This window comes from Arachis hypogaea, chromosome 18 (genome assembly GCF_003086295.3).
Source record: "Arachis hypogaea cultivar Tifrunner chromosome 18, arahy.Tifrunner.gnm2.J5K5, whole genome shotgun sequence".
Lineage (NCBI taxonomy): Eukaryota > Viridiplantae > Streptophyta > Magnoliopsida > Fabales > Fabaceae > Arachis > Arachis hypogaea.
The window spans coordinates 68,883,240-68,909,397 of record NC_092053.1 but is presented as its reverse complement, the minus strand read 5'-3'; the positions used below and the strand labels follow the sequence as shown (position 1 = coordinate 68,909,397).

Below are 26,158 nucleotides of genomic sequence, written 5' to 3'. Positions count from 1 at the left end.
GAGTCTAGTGTCAAGTCATAAGTTCGGTGTCCATTGCATGTTTATCTCCTTGTATTTTTCGAAAATTCATGCATTGCATTCTTCATGATCTTTAAAGTTGTTCTTGATGAATTTCTTTGTTTAATCTTTAAATTTTCTTGTTTGTGTCTTTTCTTATTTTTCATATGCATTCTTGCATTCATAGTGTCTAAAAATTTAAAATTTCTAAGTTAGGTGTCTTGCATGTTTTCCTTTCTTGAAAATTTTCAAAAATAAGTTCTTGGTGTTCATCTTGACATTCAAAGTGTTCTTGGTGTTCATCTTAACATTCATAGTGTTCTTGCATGCATCATTTGTTTTGATCCAAAATTTTCATGCATTGAGTCTTTTTGATGTTTTTCTCTCTCATCATTAAAATTCAAAAAAAAAATATCTTTTCCTTTTTTCACTCATAAATTTTAAAAAATTTGAGTTGACCTTTTCAAAACTTTTTAAAATTTAATTGTTTCTTATGAGTCAAGTCAAATTTTCAATTTAAAAACCTTATCTTTTTCAAATCTTTTTCAAAAAAATCAAATCTTTTTCATTTTTCTTTCATAATTTTTGAAAATTTCAAATTGATTTTCAAAAATCTTTTTCTTGTTTTTATTTCATATTTTCAAAGTTAATGCTAACAATTGATGTGATTGATTCAAAAATCTTTAAGTTTGTTACTTGCCTAGTAAGAAAGGTTCAATCTTTAAATTCTAGAATCATATCTTTTTAGTTTCATGTTAGTCAAGTAATCAACTTTAATTTTCAAAATCAAATCTTTTTAAATTTCTTTTTCAAATCCTTTTCAAAATATCTTTCAATCACATCTTTTTCAAAATCAATTTCAAAATCTTTTCTAACTTCTTATCTTTTTAAATTGGTTTTCAAATATTCTTCAAATCAATCCTATCTTTTTGTTTCAATCATATCTTTTTCAAAACTACCTAACTAATTCTCTCTCTAATTTTTTAAAATCACCTTCCTCTTTTTCAAAATTCATTTTTAATTAACTAATTGAATTAAATTTTAATTTAATTTCAATTTTCTTTTTTCGAATTATAACTTTAATTTTAAATTAAAAACAAAAATATTTTTTTCTTTTCAATTATTTTCGAAAATTTTTCTCTCTCATCTAATTATTTATTTATTTACTAACACTTCTCTTCATCTCAAAATTCGAACCCTCTCTTCCTCTTGGTGTTCAAATTTCTCTTCTTCTATTCTTTTCTTCTTCTACTCACATAAAGGAATCTCTATACTGTGACATAGAGGATTCCATATTTTCTTTTCTATTTTCTTCTTTTTCATATGAGCAGGAATAAGGATAAGAATATTCTTGTTGAAGCTGATCCTGAACCTGAAAGGACTCTGAAGAGGAAGCTAAGGGAAGCTAAAGCACAACTCTCTGCAGAAAATCTGACAGAAATTTTCGAAAAAGAAGGAGACATGGCCGAAAATAATAACAATGCAAGGAAGATGCTTGGTGACTTTACTGCACCAAATTCCAATTTACATGGAAGAAGCATCTCAATCCCTTCCATTGGAGCAAACAATTTTGAGCTAAAGCTTCAATTAGTTTCTCTGATGCAACAGAATTGCAAGTTTCATGGACTTCCATCAGAAGATCCTTTTCAGTTCTTAACTGAATTCTTGCAAATCTGTGATACTGTTAAGACCAATGGGGTTGATCCCGAGGTCTACAGGCTTATGCTTTTCCCGTTTGCTGTAAGAGACAGAGCTAGAATATGGTTGGACTCTCAACCTAAAGATAGCCTAAACTCTTGGGATAAGCTGGTCACGGCTTTCTTAGCCAAGTTCTTTCCTCCTCAAAGGCTTAGCAAGCTTAGAGTGGATGTTCAAACCTTCAAACAGAAAGAAGGTGAATCCCTCTATGAAGCTTGGGAGAGATACAAGAAACTGACTAAAAAGTGTCCTTCTGACATGCTTTCAGAATGGACCATCCTGGATATATTCTATGATGGTCTGTGTGAATTATCTAAGATGTCATTGGACCATTCTGCAGGTGGATCCATTCACCTAAAGAAAACGCCTGCAGAAGCTCAGGAACTCAATAACATGGTTGCAAATAACCAGTTTATGTACACTTCCGAGAGGAATCCTGTAAATAATGGGACGCCTTAGAGGAAGGGAGTTCTTGAAATTGATACTCTGAACGCCATATTGGCTCAGAACAAAATATTGACTCAGCAAGTCAATATAATTTCTCAGAGTCTGAATAGAATGCAAGCTGCATCCAACAGTACTCAAGAGGCATCTTCTGAAGAAGAAGCTTATGATCCTGAGAACCCTGCAATAGCAGAGGTGAATTACATGGGTGAACCCTATGGAAACACCTATAATCCCTCATGGAGAAATTATCCAAATTTCTCATGGAAGGATCAATAAAAGCCTCAACAAGGCTTTAATAATGGTGGAAGAAACAGGTTTAGCAATAGCAAGCCTTTTCGATCATCCACTCAGCAACAGACAGAGAATTTTGAGCAGAGTCCATCTAGCTTAGTGAATATAGTCTCTGATCTATCCAAGGCCATTTTAAGTTTCATGAATGAAACAAGGTCCTCCATTAGAAATCTGGAGGCACAAGTGGGCCAGCTGAGTAAAAGAGTCACTGAAACTCCTCCCAGCAGAAATTACTTCAAAAGAAACAGGATCCTGGTAAATTCTTAATACCCTGTACCATAGGCTCCATGACCTTTGAGAAGGCTCTGTGTGATCTGGGATCAGGAATAAACTTAATGCCACTCTCTGTAATGGAGAAACTTGGGATCTCTGAGGTACAAGCTGCCAGAATCTCATTAGAGATGGCAGACAACTCAAAAAAACAGGCTTATGGACAAGTAGAGGACGTGCTAGTAAAGGTTGAAGGCCTTTACATCCCTGCTGATTTCATAATCCTAGACACTGGGAAGGATGAGGATGAATCCATCATCCTTGGAAGAACCTTCCTAGCCACAGCAAGAGCTGTGATTGATGTGGACAGAGGAGAATTAGTCCTTCAACTGAATGAGGACAACCTTGTATTTAAAACTCAAGGATCTCCTTTTGTAACCATGGAGAGTAAGCATGAAAAGCTTCTCTCACTACAGAGTCAACCAAAGCCCCCACAGTCAAACTCTAAGTTTGGTGTTGGGAGGCCACAACCAAACTCTATGTTTGGTGTTGAACCCCCACATTCAAACTCTAAGTTTGGTGTTGGGAGGTCCCAACAATGCTCTGATTATCTGTGAGGCTCTCACTATCAAGCTATTGACATTAAAGAAGCGCTTGTTGGGAGGCAACCCAATGTTATTTAATTATATCTATTTATTTCCTATTGTTATTTTATTTTTTTTTAGGTTGATGATCATGTGGAGTCACAAAAACTACTGAAAAATCAGAAACAGAATGAAAAACAGCTTTAAAAACAGCTCACCCTGGAAGAAGAACTTACTCCCGTTTAAACGCCAGTAAGAAGCATCAAACTGGCGTTTAACGCCAGAAAGAAGCATCAAGCTGGCGTTAAACGCCAGAAACAAGCACCAGACTGGCGTTTAACGCCAGAACAGAGCATGGAAGTGGCGTTAAACGCCAGAAACAAGCAGCCAGCTGGCGTTTAACGCCAGACATGCACTCTGAGGGCGTTTTGCACGCCTAATTGGAGCAGGGATGCTAAGTCCTTGACCACTAGATCTGTGGATCCCACAGGATCCCCACCTACCACACCTCTTCTCCTCTCCTCCTCACACCTTTCCATAACACTCTTCCCCCAAAATAACCTCTACCAATCACCTCCATTACTCCTCCAAAACCATCATATAACCTACCTACACCCACCCACTCAAATTCAAACCATCACTCCTTCCTTTTCAGACATCATAACCACCTAAAACCCCCTTGGCCGAACCATTCACACACCTCCATCTTCTTTTTCTTCTACTACTTTCTTTCTTCTTTTGCTCGAGGACGAGCAAACCTTTTAAGTTTGGTGTGGTAAAAGCGTTGCTTTTATTTTTCCATAACTATTTATGGTATCTAAGGCCGGAGAAACCTCTAGAAAGAGGAAAGGAAAGGCAATTGCTTCCACCTCCGAGTCATGGGAGATGGAGAGATTCATCTCAAAAGCCCATCACTAAGAAAAGGATGGAGCAAACAAGAGAGCCCACTCATGGACCTCAACAAGAGCATGAGGAAATTCCTCATCATGAAATTCCTGAAATGCCTCAAGGGATGCACTTTCCTCCACAAAACTACTGGGAGCAAATCAACACTTCCCTAGGAGAATTAAGCTCCAACATAGGACAACTAAGGATGGAGCACCAAGAACATTCCATCGTCCTTCATGAAATTAGAGAAGATCAAAGAGCTATGAGGGAGGAGCAACAAAGGCAAGGAAGAGACATAGAGGAACTCAAGAGCACCATTGGTTCTTCAAGAAGAGGAAGACGCCACCCTCACTAAGGTGGACTCATTCTTTAATCTCCTTGTCTATTTATTTTCCTGTTTTTTGTTTACTATGCTTTATGTTTATGTTTGTGTCTTATTGCATGATCATTAGTATTTAAGTGTTTATGTCTTAAAGCTATGAGTGTCCTATGAATCCATCACCTCTCTTAAATGAAAACTGTTCTAAAAACAAAAGAACAAGAAGTACATGGTTTCGAATTCATCCTTGAAATTAGTTTAATTATTTTGATGTGGTGACAATACTTTTTGTTTTTTGAATGAATGCTTGAACAGTGCATATGTCTTTTGAATTTGTTGTTTATGAATGTTAAATATGTTGGCTCTTGAAGAATAATGAAAAAGGAGAAATGTTATTTGATAATCTGAAAAATCATAAAATTGATTCTTGAAGCAAGAAAAAGCAGTGAATACAAAAGCTTGCAAAAAAAAATGGCGAAAAAAGAGAAAGAGAAAGAGAAAGCAAGCAGAAAAAGCCAAAAGCTCTTTAAACCAAAAGGCAAGAGCAAAAAGCCAATAGCCCTTAAAACCAAAAGGCCGTAATAAAAAGGATCTAAGGCTTTGAGCATCAGTGGATAGGAGGGCCTAAAGGAATAAAATTCGGCCTAAGCGGCTAAACCAAGCTGTCCCTAACCATGTGCTTGTGGCGTGAAGGTGTCAAGTGAAAACTTGAGACTAAGCGGTTAAAGTCGAGGTCCAAAGCAAAAGAAGAGTGTGCTTAAGAACCCTGGACACCTCTAATTGGGGACTTTTGCAAAGCTGAGTCACAATCTGAAAAGGTTCACCCAGTTATGTGTTTGTGGCATTTATGTATCCGGTGGTAATACTGGAAAACAAAGTGCTTAGGGCCACGGCCAAGACTCATAAAGTAACTGTGTTCAAAAATCAACATACTGAACTAGGAGAATCAATAACACTATCTGAATTCTAAGTTCCTATAGATGCCAATCATTCTAAACTTCAATGGATAAAGTGAGATGCCAAAACTATTCAAGAGGCAAAAAGTTACTAGTCCCGCTCATCTGATTGGAGCTAAGTTTCATTGATATTTTGGAATTTATAGTATATTCTCTTGTTTTTAACCTATTTGATTTTTAGTTGCTTGGGAACAAGCAACAATTTAAGTTTGGTGTTGTGATGAGCAGATAATTTATATGCTTTTTGGCATTATTTTTAGTATGTTTTTAGTATAATTTAGTTAGTTTTTAGTATATTTTTATTAGTTTTTAAATAAAAATCACATTTCTAGACTTTACTATGAGTTTGTGTATTTTTCTGTGATTTCAGGTATTTTCTGGCTGAAATTGAGGGACTTGAACAAATATCAGATTCAGAGGTTGAAGAAGGACTGCATATGCTGTTGGATTCTGACCTCCCTGCACTCAAAGTGGATTTTCTGGAGCTACAGAACTCCAAATGGTGCGCTCTCAATTACGTTGGAAAGTAGACATCCAGGGCTTTCCAGAAATATATAATAGTCCATACTTTGCCCGACTTTAGATGACAAAAACTGGCGTTCAACGCCAGCTCTCTGCCCTATTCTAGAGTTAAACGCCAGAAACAGGTTACAAACTGGTGTTTAAGTCCAAGGAAGACCTCTACACGTGAAAGCTTCAATGCTCAGCCCAAGCACACACCAAGTGGGCCCGAAAATGGATTTCTGCATCATTTACTCATTTCTGTAAACCCTAGTAACTAGTTTAGTTTAAATAGAACTTTTTACTATTGTACTAAGGGTCTTTTTCCCTATTTTCGAATTCATTTGCCATTTAGGGAGGCTGGCCATTCGGCCATGCCTAGACCTTGTTCTTATGTATTTTTAACGGTAGAGTTTCTACACACCATAGATTAAGGTGTGGAGCTCTGCTGTTCCTCTTGAATTAATGCAAAGTACTAATGTTTTTCTATTCAATTCAAGCCTATTTCTTCTCTAAGATATCCATTCGCACACAAGAACATGATGAATATGATGATTATGTGACGCTCATCATCATTCTCACTTATGAACGCGTGCCTGACAAACACTCCCGTTCTACAAACTTGAATGAGTATCTCTTAGCCTCCTGATCGTGAGATCAGAGTCTTCGTGGTATAGGCTAGAATTATTGGCGGCCATTCTTGAGATTCGGAAAGTCTAAACCTTGTCTGTGGTATTTCGAGTAGGATCTGGGAAGGGATGGCTATGACGAGCTACAAACTCGCGAGTGCTGGGCGTAGTGACAGACGCAAAAGGATTACTGAATCCTATTCCAGTATGATTGAGAACCGACAGATGATTAGCCATGCAGTGACAGCGCATTGGACCATTTTCACTGAGAGGACGGGAAGTAGCCATTGACAATGGTGATTCCCAACATACAGCTTGCCATGGAAAGGAGTATAAAGGATTGGATGAAAGCAGTAGGAAAGCAGAGGTTCAGAAGGAACAAAAGCATCTCTATACGCTTATCTGAAATTCTCACCAATGAATTACATAAGTATCTCTATCCTATTTATATTTTAATTATCAATTCTACATAACCATTTGAATCCGCCTGACTGAGATTTACAAGGTGACCATAGCTTGCTTCAAGTCGACAATCTCCGTGGGATCGACCCTTACTCATATAAGGTTTATTACTTGGACGACCCAGTGCACATGCTGGTTAGTTGTGCGAAGTTGTGACAAAGAACTAAGATTATGAACGTGCGTATAAAATTTTTAGTGCCGTTACCAAGGAATGAACGATCACGATTTCTGCGCACCACTGATGAAGTTCAATGGAGAGGGCCACACAAGGGACTCTGCGTCGCGCTGAAGACGATCGGCGCTCTAAGCTGTTTTTTTTATCATACTGAATAAATTTTTTTAATTGAAAGGGATGCGGAGTTATATGGAAAAAAAATTGAAGGGGATGGGATGGGAGGGGTACGAGGAAGGGGATGAGGTGGGAGGGGGGTACGAGGAAGGGGGATGGGGTGTTGAAAATTGAAGGGGATGGGGTGGGAGGGGGTACCAGGAAGGGGTGTGGGGGGACGGGTGTGAGGGGTTATTTTGTTTTTATTTTTTAATATTATTTTTTTTATTTATATTAATTATTATGAGTAATTTGATAAAAAAATAAAATTAAAGTAGAAAAGAATATTTTGTATTGTTGAGGATGATTTTAATAACAAAAAAAGGTCGAGGACGAATTTGATTTTTGCTCAAAATCTTAGGGACGATTTTAGTACTTAACCCTAATAATAATTAGAAAAATTAATTTAATTTTGTCTATTAGAATATAATTTTTGATAAATAGCTCCTTTTAATAGAATAAATCATAATTAATTTAAACTTCAATAATTATAAAATTAATATAATTATTTTAATAAAATAATATTTTAAAAATAATAAGTTCAGGTTATTAAAATAAATAGTAAATAATCTATAATAGAAGTTTTAAAAATACGAGTTGTTACACTAATATTAAAAGTAAAGATGCAGTGGTTTGGCGACGACATGACAATGAAGACAATAGCTCGAGGGGGGTATGGGGTTTGATCACCAAAGTTTGCGTAAAGGTTTTCGTTGACACGATGGAAAAGAGGTGAAGACGTAATTATGGGATGATTATTTTACTAATTTTTATTATTCAAAATGTGTTTAATGTTGATTATTTAAATTTAATATTTTTAAAAATTAAAAATTATTAATTATTAATTAAAATTATTTAAAGTTGACTAATTAAACATTTATTTTATATATATTCTTTTTTAATTCTCTTGTTGATTTGGTCATAGTAATTAATTAATGCGCACATGACCGTCGATGATATATTGAATGAATTGAATATATTGTTACATGGAACCAAAGAATTTTCCATGTTCCAATTGTGGTAGTACTATGAACTTTGAAAGTCCAAAGCTATTGAAAGAAAAACATTTTTTTCAGAGATATATATATATATTGGAATGATCATCAAGATCAGTTAATAAAATTTCAGCTTTTCTTTTCTTTTATGAATGGCCTTCACACGATGCTTTCGCTATTGATTGAATAATCACCATAAGATTTTGTTTCCCTAAAAATACTTTTGGGATCTCTGATTGGTCCAGGAAAATTAAACAAAACGAATGCTGAATATTCTTAGTTTTTGATTTATAGTTATCAGTGGTTATAATAAGTTCAAGTTAAGTACTAGAAGTTTTTTAATGAGAGACGACACTAGTGCCATAAATGAAATCAGATAGATGATGTTGATGTCTAGAAAATTCTAATAAAAAGGGATACTCCCGGCCCATCCTTGCGGCTTGTGTGCTTCAAAATATACACAACCACAATCTTTAAATCCGGAAAATCCTTTTTTTAAAAATTATTTTCCTGATGAATGTAAAACAAAACAAAAAATATTTTTTTTTATGTGATAATAAATATACGGCGAATGTTAATACGCGAAAGAAGTAACTAATGAGGGTATTATTTTTTTAAAATTAATTTGTCATTAAAGATGAAAAAAAATAAAAAATAAAAAACAAAATACCTTAAACTTTAAGTCTTAGATCATAAATTCTAAAGTATAAATTTTAAATTTTAAATCTTAAATCTAAACAATTAATATAAAGTATAATAAATAAAAAATTAAGATTTATTTAATCAATAAGAAAAAAAAAATCTTTTGTATTTAATAAAAAATAGAGTAAATAGTCAAAATGGTTCCTGAAAGATCACGTTTCAATTCGGTCTTCAAAAGATTTTTTTAATCAAATGCATTCTTAAAAGATTTTCAATTAGTTATGTTAGTCCTTCTGTCGATTCTCTCGCTAACACCGTTAACGGAAGCTGACGTGGCACGTTAGGAATACACGTGAGCACACCTCCATCCATCCTAGTTGTTTGCCAACACGACTACTTCACAAAATTTCGTCAAATTAATCCCTAACTAATAAACCCTAATTCCATTATAGTGTATATATGTCCCTTTACGTTGAGTGCAGTCGCATAGGTTCAGAGACCAATATTGGAGGTCGCCGGCATGATGGGTGGTGAAAACGGAGGTCGTCGTGGAGGGATCTCTTGTCACTCAGTTGGTAGCTATGGGTCTAGATCGTTTATGCGAAGAAAGAGGAAGAATGAAGACATTATATGTCATTGTGGGCTGAAGACATTGATTAAGAAATCTGGAACTTCAGAGAACCTAGATAAATTGTTTTATATATGTCCAAGATACCGGGTGAGTTGTTCTCATAAATTCCTTTATCTTCAATATTCTTACTAGTTGTGGTTTTCTATCATAAGATTCTTTAAATTTTTGCAGAAGGACAGCCATTGAAACTTCTTCAAGTAGGTTGATGAAGATGAATGTAATGGAGAGAATAGAGATGCAGAAATTGATGCGGAAGTAGAAAACAATCATGATGAGTGGAAGGTAAACATTGCATGGAGAATGGGGATTTTGAAAGCAGAAGTCAAATTTGCAGGAATGCTAATGATGTTATATTCATTGGATTGATAATTGTGATTTTATTTGTGAGATTAATTTGTACATTTTGTATTTTCAAGTGATAGTGCAATTAATTTGTAATTAGGCATGTAATTTGGTATGAACAAGAACTAGAAGATATGTCCTATTATATTCAATTTAGCTTTTAATTGAGCAAATTGTTTTTTCTAAATTTTATTTTAGCAAGATTATCTTTTAAATTGTAACCTGGTTAATTGAACTTAAAATTAGTGGTTGAAGTTAACACTTTATGAAATTAGTAAACACATTACACAATTGTACCTAATTACACAATGTTACAGTAATATGTAGATAAACTAATTATTTTCATATATTGAAACTGAAACAACAACATTGTTTTATCACAATTGTCTAATCGATATCTAAAATGTTAACCATATTAACTTAATCAAGGGCAAAACCAAAAAAAGAGACTTAAAAATGAAACTAACCGTAATGTTTTTAATGGCAATAAGAGAGCCCTATACAAAAAAATATATCACTAGCTCTAATTACATAATGTTCAGATACCAGCATCAAGCAGGTTTATCATTCTTCTTAGGAGGTTTGAATCTTGGAGTAGGAACAAACGTCATAAAGTCTGCAAGACTCTTGGCAGTGGCAGAACTAGTTCCCCTAATGGTTTTAGCAGAAAGAGAAGCTGTTGATGTTGCAACAGCTTGGGGGGAGGCATTTTCTCTGGCTCTTCCCTTGACAACTTTCAATTTTGATGGCCTTGGAATAGTTTCCTACATAATTTAAGCAAGAATTTAATCCAACATTTAAAAACAATTTCAATTACAAATATAAACAGCAACATCTAATTTTTTCAAGTTACAAATGCAACATGTTGTGAGTTTTGTGTGTGTTGTGTTAATGGGTAGGCATCTGTCTGGCTAAGCACAAGTTTAGTTGGAGCGATCTACTCAGCCGCGGCTGGTTCAGTAATGGGGCAGTATCAGATGGAAGGGTAGCAGTAGGTACAACTGTAAGTTGCAGCTGTATTTGTCTTGCTTGTTCCTCAGCCTCCATCTGTTTCTTCTTTTTACAAGTTCTCTTATTATGACCAACTTCACTATAGAACATGCACCTAATGGGATTGTATTTTCACTTCATGTTTGACCTTGTGCCGGTAGGGCCTTCATTCTTGTCTTTTCTCTTCTTTATTGTTGGCCTTCCTGACTTAGGCTTAATTGGCGGCAGGACGGGGACTGGGGATGATATTTTCTCTCAAAGATCTTGTCCCTTGATCGGGTTGACATTGATAGCATAGGTTCTTCTGTATGACTCCATCCTTAACCATTCATGACAATACTCCCACTGTAAATGCTTTTTTACAAGCATCGAGGCAAACATAAAATCGTTCAAAGTGTGGGGGCCCCTCAGGCATAGGAACGACACCAACCTTAACACTAGAGCCAGGGTTAGCTGTGAGAAATTCATGTGCATAATCTCAAATTATTCCATATTTTGCTATCTCATCATGATATGTGGTCAGGAGGACATTTTCGTAATCTTAGAGCTAAGGGACGGAATGATAATCTTGTCATATTCAAGGATCTGAATTCTAGAAGAATTGTGCCATGCCAGTCTTGGACATCTAGAAGACCAAGAGTCCGTCTCAAAAACAGTGGTGCTGAAAGGGCGACAACTCATAAAGCCCATTGGGCTAAGTCAGAACAGCAAGAAGCCCAATAATGCTTTTCAAATTCAATTAGAGACATAATTTATTATTAATTTTTGAATTTTTAGGCATTTATGTTAGTTTGTTTTGTTGTTAGAGTTTGTTGAAAGATTTGAATTACTCCTGATTTGCTTAGTAGTATTTTTAGGGATTTTAAATTTAAATCAAATCTGATCTAATCTAATAAGATCAAATTTGATTTAAATTAGTTATCATATCTTTAGGATTTTAAAATTTAAATCAAATCTGATCTAATCTAATAAGATCAAATCTGATTTAAATTAGTTATCTTATCTTTTAGTTAGTTTGTTAGGAGCCTATTTAAACACCTCTGGTGAGACCATTTGGAATAACTTTGATGAATAAAATTTCCTTAGTGCTTTATGCACGTTTTTTTAAGTGTGATTGAGTGAGGTGAGTGATTTGCTTCGCTGGTTGCATGGAGAAGATTGAGTGATTCAATTTTCATCCCTCTGATCTAGGTTGTCAAGGACAGGTTCTTTGAAGGTCTAGTAGGGAGCCCCTTCCGGTGACCTAGGTTGCTAAGAACAGGTTTCTTAGAGGTCTAGTAGGAAAAATCCCCTTTATCTATCATCCTTGTGTTTTAAATCCTTATCACATCACCTTGCACAATTTTTCTAGTTGTTTTCAAAGCCCTTGTGATGCATATACTGTTCAGCCTAATGTTACACTTTCTAACAAACCATGAATAAACCTCCATATGCGTCATTGTAGGATGCTTTCTATGCTTAGGATACAATTTATTCACATTTCACTCTTGATTGGCAGCCCTATTTTTCCTCTTTCTTCCACATGTATAGTTATCAACAAGAGTCTTAATCTGCCATGATATGTCCTATTTGTTAAGTGCACAATATACTACCAAGGATAGTCCTCATTCTTACAAACAACCCTACATATAACCTTGTCATTCTGAATGAATGTTATAGTCCTACCCCATTGTATTTTATAGTCTCTAGTGGCATTCATAAAGTCATGTTTGCTATTGAAAACTATACTAACCTCAAACTTCAAATTTTCAAATCTTGTCTTGTCATTGTATCTTAGAAACACACGTGGTTCCTCATCGTCAGAGTCCAGCACCTTGTCCGATTCTTTCAAGTGCCACGAGTTAGCATCAGATCCACCTTCATAGTCTGCTTCATATTCATCTTGTTGTAATCTTGTTGTGGGCTGAAAGGAGCTTTTGTTGGGTTGTAACAGTGAAAGTATTAACTCACTTCTGGATACTATGGGCTGAGAGTAAGTTTTTCTGGACTTTGGGACACTCTTTCCTTCATCATTTGCACGTATAGCTACATCTTTACCCACGCCCCCCACCAGTTGTGGTTCTAAAACACCATGCTCAAAGTATATGTTAATAACATTGTTATTCCTCCTACAAGACTTGATCATTGCAATCAAATCAGCATCAACATCTAACTTCTTCAAGCCAAACTCCAAAGACAACCAGGAAACCTTCCAAATGCAGTAGTTCGCCATTAACACTTCTGTGTGATCAGGTTCATAAATCATTCTTTCCATTCTATTGATTTTAAACTTTCCAATCATCTTCTAGCAACCGGCTTCAGGTCATGCCCACCCAGCTGGTATGACTGACCTCTGGCATCCTTCCTCTATTGTGCTCCAGAGAGGCAAATATTAGCAAGGACCTAGTCCAGTCTCTGGTCAGTGTTGACTCTCTGAGTGTATGAATGAGGGTCCTCTCTAGAAGGTGGCAGGTGCAGTGCCTTCCTCACACTCTCGGGACTAAACTCCATAATCAATCCTCAGACCATGGTGCGCCAGTTCTTCGGGTCTGGGTTCACACCTTGTGCATGCTTTTACATCAACCAAGTGTTAGTGTAGAACTCTCTAACCATAAGCACGCCCACGTTAATCACAGGGTTGGTCAGAACTTTTCAACTCCGTCTCAGAATCTGGTATTGGATCTCTGGATACTCATCCTGCTTCAGATCGAAACAAACCTCGGGGATCACTTTCTTTTTGCTTACTATCTCATTAAAGTGATTCTCGTGGGTCTTGGAGAAGAATCGGGTGAAATCATACGACCCGAAGGTGGGTGCCTTCTCTTTCCTCTTCCTTGAGGAGAATTCACCAGTTTTGGGTGCCGTAAGAATAGTAAAAATGAAGGAAAAAATGGAGTGCCTAACACCAAAATTAAATGGTTTGCTCATCCCCAAGAAAAGTAAAAGAGAGAATAGGAAAGAGATTGAAGAAAGTGGTGTGGTGATGGAAAAGCAAAAGCAAAAAATAGTGGAAGGAGGGAGGGTACTCACTGTTATGAGGTGGGAATGAAGATGGGAAGATGCTATTGTATGAAGGGAGGGAAGAATAAGGATGGAAGATGGTAATATGAGATGTGGGGATAAAATTTGAAGAAGTGGGTATTCATAGAGGATGGGAGAGAGGGATTGGTTATAGGTGGTGGTTTTAAGAGGGAAAAGGAATTTCAATGTGGTTAATGGAAAAGAGAGATTGATGGAAAAGATGAGTGGTGATTGGGTAGAATGGCGGGGTGAGTTAAGAGATTCATGGTATTAGATAGATGGATGGGATGTGATCTTGGGGAATGCAGTGGTTGAATATGGATGGAATAGTTGGTGAGAGAGAGAGAGAGAAAGAGTGCATTGACTGGTCAAAGTGGGTGGGGGTTGGGGTTTAACCATGGGTTAAACCCCCTCCTTCAAATTTGAAACTGGTGTACTATGAGCTAAATTCCAGTCTTCGCATTTAGCGCCAGCAAAGGGACTCTTTTTTTTTGGGTGGGTCTTGTATGGCACTAATCGCCCAGTTGGTGTTTAGCGCCCTTGGTGGGGTGAAAAGAGCCTCAAAATAGTGCCCTAGCTGGGCGTTAAACACCCTCCTAACGTTTAACGCTAGCTTCTGCCTCCTCTTCGTGGCGTTAAATGCCAGCTCCCCATGCCCCCTTTCTAGTGCTAAACACCCTCCCTGGCGTTTAGCACCCAAGCTTTTTGAGTAAATGTACTTCAGGGTGATCTGTTCTTTATTTTGAGTCCTCCTGTCCCTGTTCTAAGTACTATACAAGATCACAATCAAGATTAAACCTTGGAAAACTTATGAAAATCAACGAAAATAAAATAGAAATCAACTGAAATAAAATTAAAGGATACTCATGGTTGGGTTGCCTCCCAACAAGGGCTTCTTTACTGTCACTAGCTTGACGGTCAGCTCTTCTAGGGTGGAGGGTCATAGGTGCTCAGATCCTTGCCCCTCATTGTGAACTTTTTTCTTGTGCTCTTATGGATTAGCTCAATATGCTCTAGAGACAAGATCCTGCTCACTGTATGAGGTAGGACTGGACTTCTAGTGAACACCACTTTTATCCCAGATGAGAAGTCTTAAGTGGAAAACTTTTTGTTCCTCCAGCCCTTGGGTACCTTCTTTTAGGACCTCTTTCCTCCTTGGTGGATGATGAATGCCCAACACCAAACTTAGGTTTGATGTTAGGGGGAACGGTATGGGTTCTACCAAGGGGGAAGGCTTAAGCAATAAGCTTTGTATGCAAGTACTTCCCACTCCAAAGATTGGTAAAGGTTTGAAAACTTTGAACACCAAATAGTCCTCATGCATCCTCAGAACAAACTCTCCTTTCTCAACATCTATGAGAGCTCTCTCTGTGGCTAGGAATGGTCTTTCTAAGATGAGGGAGTCATTTGCATCCTCTCCCATATCAAGTATCACAAAATTTGCAGGAAGGAAGAGCTCTCCAACCTTGACCAAGATATTTTCCACTAGCTCGTGTGCCTGCTTTAGAGATTTCGAAGCCATCTCCAATGCTATCCTTTTAGGATGTGCTTCTTGAATTTGCATTTTTGTTATCACAGACAAGGACATTAAATTAATACTTGAGCCAAGATCATAAAGGGCTTTGTCAAAAGTGATATTCTCGATAGTACAGGGAATCTGAAAGCTCCCTAGATCTGACATCTTGTTAGGAAGCTTGCTCTGAATGAGTGCACTGGACTCTGTGGTTAGCACCACTGTTTTATCTCCCTTCAAGGCCTTCTTCTCAGAAAGTAAGTCTTCCTGAATGCAGCATAGGGAGGCATTTTCTCAAGAGTCTCCACAAAAGGAATATTGACTTGTAGCTTTTTAAAGACTTCAAAAAACTAAGAGAACTGCTCGTCCTTGGTCTCCTTTTGGAGCTCCTAAGAGTGATAATTCAGGCTCTTGGATAGGTGCCCTAGGTGGGTGATGAGCAGATAATTTATACGCTTTTTGGCATTATTTTTACATAGTTTTTAGTATGATTTAGTTAGTTTTTAGTATATTTTTATTAGTTTTTAAATAAAAATCACATTTCTAGACTTTACTACGAGTTTGTGTGTTTTTCTATGATTTCAGGTATTTTTTGGCTGAAATTGAGGGACTTGAGCAAAAATCTGATTCAGAGGCTGAAGAAGGACTGCAAATGCTGTTTGATTCTGACCTCCCTGAAATCAAAGTGGAATTTCTGGAGCTACAAGAGTCCAAATGGCGCTCTCTCAATTGTGTTGGAAAGTAGACATCCAGGGCTTTCCAGCAATATATAATAGTCCATACTTTGCCTGAGTTTAGACGATGCAAACTGGCGTTCAACGCCAGCTTTCTGCCCTATTCTGGAGTTAAACGCCAGTAACAGGTTGCAAAGCAGAGTTAAACGCCAGAAACAGGTTACAAACTGGCGTTCAACTCCAAGGAAGACCTCTACACATGAAAGCTCAATGCTCAGCCCAAGCACACACCAAGTGGGCCCGGAAGTGGATTTCTACATCATTCACTCATTTCTGTAAACCCTAGTTACTAGTTTAGTATAAAAACTACTTTTAGTGATTTATTTCACATCTCTGGAACATATTATGTAACTTTTATGTTCTGAGACCTGCATGGGAGGCTGGCCACTTGGCCATGTCTACCCTATTTTCACTTATGTATTTTCAACAGTAGAGTTTCTACACACCATAGATTAAGGTGTGGAGCTCTGCTGTTCCTCATGAATTAATGCAAAGTACTATTGTTTTTCTATTCAACTCAAGCCTATTTCTTCTCTAAGATATTCATTCGCACACAAGAACATGATGAATGTGATAATTATGTGACGCTCATCATCATTCTCACTTATGAATGCGTGCCTGACAAATACTTCCGTTCTACATGAAAGCAAGCTTGAATGCATATCTCTTAGCCTCCTGATATACGATCAGAGTCTTCGTGGTATAGGCTAGAATTATTGGCGGCCATTCTTGAGATCTGGAAAGTCTAAATCTTGTCTGTGGTATTCCAAGTAGGATCTGGGAAGGGATGGCTGTGACGAGCTTCAAACTCACGAGTGCTGGGCGTAGTGACAGACGCAAAAGTATTAGTGAATCCTATTCTAGCATGATCGAGAACCGACAGTTGATTAGCCGTGCGGTGATAGCGCATTTGGACCATTTTCCCTGAGAGGACGGGATGTAGCCATTGACAATGGTGATGCCCAACATACAGCTTGCCATGGAAAGGAGTATGAGTGATTAGATGAAAGTAGTAGGAAAGCAGAGGTTCAGAAGGAACAAAAGCATCTCCATACGCTTATCTGAAATTCTCACCAATGAATTACATAAGTATTTCTATCCTATTTTATATTTAAAATATATTTTAATTATCAAATCTCCATAACCTATTTTATATCTCACGTAAGGTTTATTACTTGGACAACCCAGTGCACTTGCTGGTTAGTTGTGCGAAGTTGTGACAAAGAACTAAGATTATGAACGTGCGTATCAAGTTTTTGGCGCCGTTACCAAGGAATGAACGATCTCGATTTCGTGCACCAAGTTTTTGGCACCGTTGCCGGGGATTGTTCGAGTTTGGACAACGGATGGTTCATCTTGTTGCTCAGATTAGGTAAATTTATTTTATTTTTAAAAGCTTTTTATTTTCGAAAAATTTTCAAATAAAAAAATTTTTTTCAATTTTATTCTATGTTCTTCAGAATTTTTAAGAATGAATTCTAGAGTTTCATCATGATCTGTTGAAGCCTGGTTGGCTGTAAAGTCATGTCTAAATTCTTTTGGACTGAGGCTTCCTCTTCACATGCTTGAACTATGTATACTGAAGCTTGGCTAGCCATTGGCCATGTCTAGTGTTTTGGACCGGAGCTTTCACTGAAAGCTTGGCTGGCTAGTAAGCCATGTCTAATTCCTGGACCGGAGCTTTAAACTAACATTGCATGATTCCTGGAATTCTCATTAGAAATTTTTTAAATCCTTATTTTCTTTTTTCAAAATAATTTTTGAAAAATACCAAAAAAATTTATAAAATCATAAAATAAAAAATAATTTGATGTTTCTTGTTTGAATCTTGTGTCAATTTTTAAGTTTGGTGTCAATTGCATGTTTTTAAAATTTGTGCATTTTTCGAAAATTCATGCATTGCATTCTTCATGATCTTCAAGTTGTTCTTGGTAAGTCTCCTTGTTTGATCTTCATATTTTCTTATTTTGTGTCTTTTGTTGTTTTCCATATGCATTTTTTGAATTCATAGTGTTTAAACATGAAAAATTTCTAAGTTTGGTGTCTTGCATATTTTTTTTTTCTTAAAAATTTTTCAAAAATAAAGTCTTGATGTTCATCTTGACATTCAAAGTGTTCTTGGTGTTCATCTTGACATTCAAAGTGTTCTTGCATGCATCATTGGTTTTGATCCAAAATTTTCATGTTTTGAGTCTTTTTGTTATTTTTCTCTTTATTCATTAAAAATTCAAAAATAAAAAAATATCTTTCCCTTTTTCTCCTCATAAAATTCGAAAATTTGAGTTGACTTTTTCAAAAATTTTTAAAATCTAGTTGTTTCTTATGAGTCAAATCAAATTTTCAATTTAAAAATTTTATCTTTTTCAAATCTTTTTCAAAAATCAAATCTTTTTCATTTTTTCTTTCATATTTTCAAAATAAATGCTAACAATTAATGTGATTGATTCAAAAATTTTTAGTTGTTATTTGCCTAGTAAGAAAGGTTCAATCTTTAAATTTTAAAATCATATCTTTTTGTTTCATGTTAGTCAAGTAATCAACTTTAATTTTCAAAATGAAACTTTTTTTTTTTAAATTTCTTTTTCAAATCTTTTTCAAAATAAATGTCAATCACATCTTTTTCAAAATCAATTTCAAAATCTTTTCTAACCTCTTATCTTTTCAAAATTGATTTTCAAATCTTTTTCAATTAACTACTTGACTTTTTGTTTGATTTTAAAAGTTTACTATTTCAATCATATCTTTTTCAAAACCACCTAACTACTTTTCTCTCTCCTAATTTTTGAAAATCACCTCCCTCGTTTTCAAAAATCTTTTTAATTAATTAATTGTTTCTTCTAACTTTTTTCAAATACTAATTAATAAATAAAATAAAAAACAAAAATATTTTTCTTTTTTTTTTCCTTCTAATTTTCGAAATTCTCTCCCCCTCATCTCTTTCTAATTATTTTATTTATCTACTAACACTTCTCTTCTTCTTAAAAATTCGAACCTTCTCCCTCTTTCTGTGTTCGAATTCTTTTTCTTCTCTTCTACTCACATAAAGGAACCTCTCTACTGTGGCAAAGAGGATCCCTATTATTTTCTATTCCCTTCTTTTTTATATGAGCAGGAGCAAGGACAAGAACATTCTTGTTGAAGCTGATCCGGAACCTGAAAGGACTCTGAAGAGGAAGCTAAGAGAAGCTAAAACACAACACTCTGAAGAGGACTTTACTGAAATTTTCGAAAAAGAAGGAGACATGGCCGAACCCAAAAACAATGCAAGGAAGATGCTTGGTGACTTTACTGCACCAGATTCCAACTTACATGGAAGAAGCATCTCAATCCCTGCCATTGGAGCAAACAATTTTGAGCTTAAGCCTCAATTAGTTTCTCTGATGCAACAGAATTGCAAGTTTCATGGACTTCCATCAGAAGATCCTTTTCAGTTCTTAACTGAATTCTTGCAAATCTGTGAGACTGTTAAGACCAATGGGGTTGATCCTGAGGTCTACAGGCTTATGCTTTTCCCATTTGCTGTAAGAGACAGAGCTAGAATATGGTTAGACTCTCAACCTAAAAATAGCCTGAACTCTTGGGATAAGCTGGTCACGGCTTTCTTAGCCAAGTTCTTTCCTCCTCAAAAGCTTAGCAAGCTTAGAGTGGATGTTCAAACCTTCAAACAGAAAGAAGGTGAATCCCTCTATGAAGCTTGGGAGAGATACAAGCAACTGACCAAAAAGTGTCCTTCTGACATGCTTTCAGAATGGACCATCCTGGATATATTCTATGATGGTCTGTCTGAATTATTAAAGATGTCATTGGACCATTCTGCAGGTGGATCCATTCACCTAAAGAAAACGCCTGCAGAAGCTCAGGAACTCATTGACATGGTTGCAAATAACCAGTTCATGTACACTTCTGAAAGGAATCCTGTGAGTAATGGGAAGCCTCAGAGGAAGGCAGTGCTTGAAATTGATACTCTGAATGCCATATTGGCTCAGAATAAAATATTGACTCAGCAAGTCAATATGATTTTTCAGAGTTTGAATGGATTGCAAGCTGCATCCAACAGTACTAAAGAAGCATCTTCAGAAGAAGAAGCTTATGATCCTGAGAACCCTGCAATAGCAGAGGTGAATTACATGGAAGAACCCTATGGAAACACCTATAATCCTTCATGGAGAAATCATCCAAATTTCTCATGGAAGGACCAACAGAAGCCTCAACAAGGCTTTAATAATGGTGGAAGAAACAGGTTTAGCAATAGCAAGCCTTTTCCATCATCTTCTCAGCAACAGACAGAAAATTCTGAGCAGAGTCTCTCTAGCTTAGCAACCATAGTCTCTGATCTATCCAAAACCACTCTCAGTTTCATGAATGAGGCACGGTCCTCTATCAGAAATCTGGAGGAACAAGTGGGTCAGCTGAGTAAGAAAATCACTAAACTCCTCCTAGTACTCTCCCAGGCAATACAGAAGAAAATCCAAAAAGAGAGTGCAAGGCCATTGATTTGACCATCATGGCCGAACCTACAAGGGAGGAGGGGGACGTGAATCCTAATAAGGAAGACCTCATGGGATGTCCTCTGGACACTAAGGGGTTCTTCAATGAGGACCTGAAGGAATCCGAGGCTCATACAGAGACCATAGAGATTCCATTCAACTTACTTCTGCCCTTCATGAGCTCTGATGAGTATTCTTCCTCTGAAGAGGATGAAGACATTACTGAAGAGCAAGTTGCTAAGTACCTTGGTACAATCATGAAGCTGAATGCCAAATTATTTAGTAGTGAGACTTGGGAAGATGAACCTCCCTTGCTCACCAATGAACTGAATGCATTAGATAGGCAGAAATTACCTCAAAAGAAACAGGATTCTGGTAAATTCTTAATACCCTGTAACATAGGCACCATGACCTTTGAGAAGTCTCTGTGTGACCTGGGGTCAGGCATTAACCTTATGCTACTCTCTGTAATGGAAAAACTTGGGATCTTTGAGGTGCAAGCTACCAGAATCTCATTAGAGATGGCAGACAACTCAAGAAAACAGGCTTATGGACTAGTAGAGGACGTGTTAGTAAAGGTTGATGGCCTTTACATCCCTGTTGATTTCACAATCCTAGACATTGGGAAGGATGAGGATGAATCCATCATCCTTGGAAGACCCTTCCTGGCCACAGCAAGAGATGTGATTGATGTGGACAGAGGAGAGTTGGTCCTTCAACTAAATGAGGACTACCTTGTATTTAAGACTCAAGGTTCTCCTTCTGTAACCATGGAGAGGAAGTATGAAAAGCTTCTCTCACTACAGAGTCAACCAAAGCCCCCACTGTCAAACTCTAAGTTTGGTGTTGGGAGGCCACAACCAAACTCTAAGTTTGGTGTTGAACCCCCACATTCAAACTCTAAGTTTGGTGTTGGGAGGTCCCAACAATGCTCTGAACATTTGTGAGGCTCCATGAGAGCTCACTATCAAGCTATTGACATTAAAGAAGCGCTTGTTGGGAGGCAACTCAATTTTATTTAATTATATCTATTTATTTTCCATTGCTATTTTATGTTTTCTTTAGGTTGATGATCATGTGAAGTGACAAAAACTACTGAAAAATCAAAAACAGAATGAAAAACAGCATTAAAAGCAGCACACCCTGGAGGAAGAGCATTCTAGCGTTTAAACGCCAGAAACAAGCATCTGTCTAGCGTTTAACGCCAGAAACAATCACCAAGCTGGCGTTTAACGCAAGAAACAAGCATCAACCTGGCGTTAAATGCCATAAACAGGCTACATTTGGGCGTTTAACGCCAACAACAAGCATCAGTTTGGCGTTAAACGCCAGTATTGCATACAGAGGGCATTTTGCACGTCTAAATGGAGCAGGGATGTTAAGTCCTTGACCCCTCTGGATCTGTGGACCCCACAGGATCCCCACCTACCCCACCTCTCCTTCTCTCCTCTTTACACCTTTTTATAACTCTCTTCCCCAAATACCCTTCACCAATCACCTCCATATCTCTTCCTTAAATACCCTTAACAAATCACATCCATCCACTCTTCCCCAAAAACCCCACCTACCTCCAAAATTCAAATTATTTTCCCTCGCAAACCCAACCCTAATGGCCGAATCCTACCCTCCCCCCCACCCCTATATAAACCCCTCAACACTACTCCATTTTCACACATTACAACCACCACTTCTCCCCTTTGGCCGAATACACCTTCTCCCTCTATCTCCTCCATTATCTTCTTCTTCTACTACTTCCTTTCTTCTTTTGCTCGAGGACGAGCAAACCTTTTAAGTTTGATGTGGTAAAGGCATTTCTTTTTGTTTTTCCATAACCATTTATGGCACCTAAGGCCGGAGAAACCTTTAGAAAGAGGAAAGGGAAGACAAAAGCTTCCACCTCCAAGTCATTCATGGGAGATGGAGAGATTCATCTCAAGGGTCCATAGCTCAGTAGTAGAGCATTTGACTGCACAACAAGAGAGCCCACTCATGGACCTCAACAAGAGTATGAGAAATTCCCTCACCAAGAAATTCCTAAGATGCCTCAAGGGATACATTTTCCTCCACACAACTATTGGGAGCAACTAAGGATAGGAGCACCAAAATCACTAGGAATGAAGCAACAAAGGCAAGGAAGAGACATAGAGGAGCTCAAGAGAACCATTGATTCTTCAAGAAGAGGAAGACGCCATCCTCACTAAGGTGGACCCGTTCCTTAATCTTCTTGTTCTTATTTTTCTGTTTTTTGATTTTTGAGCCTTATCTTTTATTTATGTTTGTGTCTTTACTACATGATCATTAGTGTCTAAGTGTCTATGTCTTAAAGCTATGAGTGTCCTATGAATCCATCACCTCTCTTAAATGAAAACTGTTCTAAAAACAAAAGAACAAGAAGTACATGGTTTTGAATTCATCCTTGAAACTAGTTTAATTATTTTGATGTAGTGACAATACTTTTTATTTTCTGAATAAATGCTTGAACAATGCATATGTCTTTTGAATTTGTTGATTATGAATGTTAAAATTGTTGGCTCTTGAAAGAATGATGAAAAGGAAAAATGTTATTTGATAATATGAAAAATCATAAAATTGATTCTTGAAGCAAGAAAAAGCAATGAATACAAAAGCTTGCAGAAAAAAAAATGGCAAAAATAAAAGAAAAAGAAAAAAAAGAAAAAAAGCAAGCAGAAAAAGCCAAGAGCTCTTAAAACCAAAAGGCAAGAGCAAAAAGCCAGTAACCCTTTAAACCAAAAGGCAAGGGTAAAAAGGATCCAAGGCTTTGAGCATCAGTGGATAGGAGGGCCAAAATGAATAAAATCCTGGCCTAAGCGGCTAAACCAAGCTATCCCTAACCATGTGCTTGTGGTGTGAAGGTGTCAAGTGAAAAGCTTGAGACTGAGCGGTTAAGGTCGAGGTCCAAAGAAAAAACAGAGTGTGCTTAAGAACCCTGGACACCTCTAACTGGGGACTTTAGCAAAGCTGAGTCACAATCTGAAAAGGTTCACCCAATTATGTGTCTGTGGCATTTATGTATCCGGTGGTAATACTGGAAAACAAAGTGCTTAGGGCCACGGCCAAGACTCATAAAGTAGATGTGTTCAAGAATCAACATACTGAACTAGGAGAATCAATAACACTATCTGAACTCTGAGTTCCTATAGATGCCAATCATTCTGAACTTCAAAGGATAAAGTGAGATGCCAAAACTGTTCAGAGACAAAAAGCTACTAGTCCCGCTCATCTGATTGGAGCAAAGTTTCATTGATATTTTGGGATTTATAGTATATTCTCTTCTTTTTACCCTATTTGATTTTTAGTTGCTTGGGAACAAGCAACAATTTAAGTTTGGTGTTGTGATGAGCGGATAATTTATACGCTTTTTGGCATTGTTTTTACATAGTTTTTAGTATGATTTAGTTAGTTTTTAGTATATTTTTATTAGTTTTTAAATAAAAATCACATTTCTGGACTTTACTATGAGTTTTTGTATTTTTCTATGATTTCAGGTATTTTCTGGCGGAAATTGAGGGACTTGAGCAAAAATCTTATTCAGAGGCTGAAGAAGGACTGCAGATGCTGTTTGATTCTGACCTCCCTGCACTCAAAGTGGATTTTCTGGAGCTACAAGAGCTTAAATGGGGCGCTCTCAACTGTGTTGGAAAGTAGACATCCAGGGATTTCTAGAAATATATAATAGTCCATACTTTGCCCGAGTTTAGACGACGCAAACTGGCGTTCAACGCCAGCTTTCTGCCCTATTCTGGAGTTAAACGCCAGTAACAGGTTGCAAAGCAGAGTTAAACTCCAAAAACAGGTTACAAACTGGCGTTCAACTCTAAAGAAGACCTCTACACATGAAAGCTCAATGCTCAGCCCAAGCACACACCAAGTGGGCTCGGAAGTGGATTTCTGCATCATTCACTCATTTCTGTAAACCCTAGTTACTAGTTTAGTATAAAAACTACTTTTAGTGATTTATTTCACATCTCTGGAACACATTATGTAACTTTTACGTTCTGAGACCTCCATGGGAGGCTGGCCACTCGGCCATGTCTACCCTATTTTCACTTATGTATTTTCAACGGTAGAGTTTCTACACACCATAGATTAAGGTGTGGAGCTCTGCTGTTCCTCATGAATTAATGCAAAGTACTATTGTTTTTCTATTCAACTCAAGCCTATTTCTTCTCTAAGATATTCATTTGCACACAAGAACATGATGAATATGATAATTATGTGACGCTCATCATCATTCTCACTTATGAACGCGTGCCTGACAAACACTTCCATTCTACATGAAAGCAAGCTTGAATGCATATCTCTTAGCCTCCTGATTTACGATCAGAGTCTTCGTGGTATAGGCTAGAATTATTGGTGGCCATTCTTGAGATCCGGAAAGTCTAAACCTTGTTTGTGGTATTCCGAGTAGGATCTGGGAAGGGATGGATGTGACGAGCTTCAAACTCGCGAGTGTTGGGCGTAGTGATAGACGCAAAAGGATTATTGAATCCTATTCTAGCATGATCGAAAACCGACAGATGATTAGCCGTGCGGTGACAGCGCATTTAGACCATTTTCACTGAGAGGACAGGATGTAACCATTGACAACGGTGATGCCTAACCTACAGCTTGCCATGGAAAGGAGTATGAGTGATTGGATGAAAGCAGTAGGAAAGTAGAGGTTCAGAAAGAACAAAAGCATCTCCATACACTTATCTGAAATTCTCACCAATGAATTACATAAGTATTTCTATCCTATTTTATATTTAAATTATATTTTAATTATCAAATCTCCATAACCAATTGAATCCGCCTGACTGAGATTTACAAGGTGACCATAGCTTGCTTCAAGCCGACAATCTCCGTGGGATTGATCCTTACTCACGTAAGGTTTATTACTTAGATGACCCAATGCACTTGCTTGTTAGTTGTGCGAAGTTGTGACAAAGAACTAAGATTATGAATGTGCGTATCAAGTTTTTGGCGCCGTTACCAAGGAATGAACGATCACGATTTCGTGCACCAGTGGGGCATGTAACATTAACCTCAGCCTTTCTTGAAGCTTCTTTCTCCTCTAACCTCTTAGCAACTTGCACCTCCTTCTATAGTATGGATTCAGTATCCATTGTGAGGGTCTTACACTCTTCTCTTGGGTTTACCTGTGTGTCACTAGGAAGAGTGTTAGGAGGCCTCTCAGGTATCCTCTTACTCAACTGACGCACTTGTACTTCCAAGTTCCGAATGGAAGCTCTAGTCTCCTGCATAAAGCTATGAGTGCTCTTGGAAAGTTCTGCAACTAAAGAGGCCAAGTTAGGAGTATTCTGAGGCTAAGTGGATTGACGGGGGCAAAATCGTCGGTAAAGAATTTAACAAAAGTAATCGCGTTGCAAGTATAGATCTAAACCAACAATTAAACCTCAATCAAATTTAATTTGTTTATCACTTAAGCAAACCCAATAAAAATAAACTGAAGTATTTAAACCTCGGGTCATCTCTCAAGGAATTGTAGGGAAG

At 37.1% G+C, this 26,158-nt stretch overlaps 2 non-coding genes across 2 annotated transcripts; both read right to left on the bottom strand.

Annotated features, from left to right (window-relative positions):
- Positions 1–1,851: 1,851 nt before the first annotated feature.
- On the bottom strand, positions 1,852–1,959 carry LOC112774915 (small nucleolar RNA R71). The gene has a single exon (XR_003189369.1). It is a non-coding gene; the product is annotated as a small nucleolar RNA R71 (small nucleolar RNA).
- Positions 1,960–19,792: 17,833 nt separating this feature from the next.
- On the bottom strand, positions 19,793–19,900 carry LOC112773391 (small nucleolar RNA R71). The gene has a single exon (XR_003187943.1). It is a non-coding gene; the product is annotated as a small nucleolar RNA R71 (small nucleolar RNA).
- Positions 19,901–26,158: the final 6,258 nt, after the last annotated feature.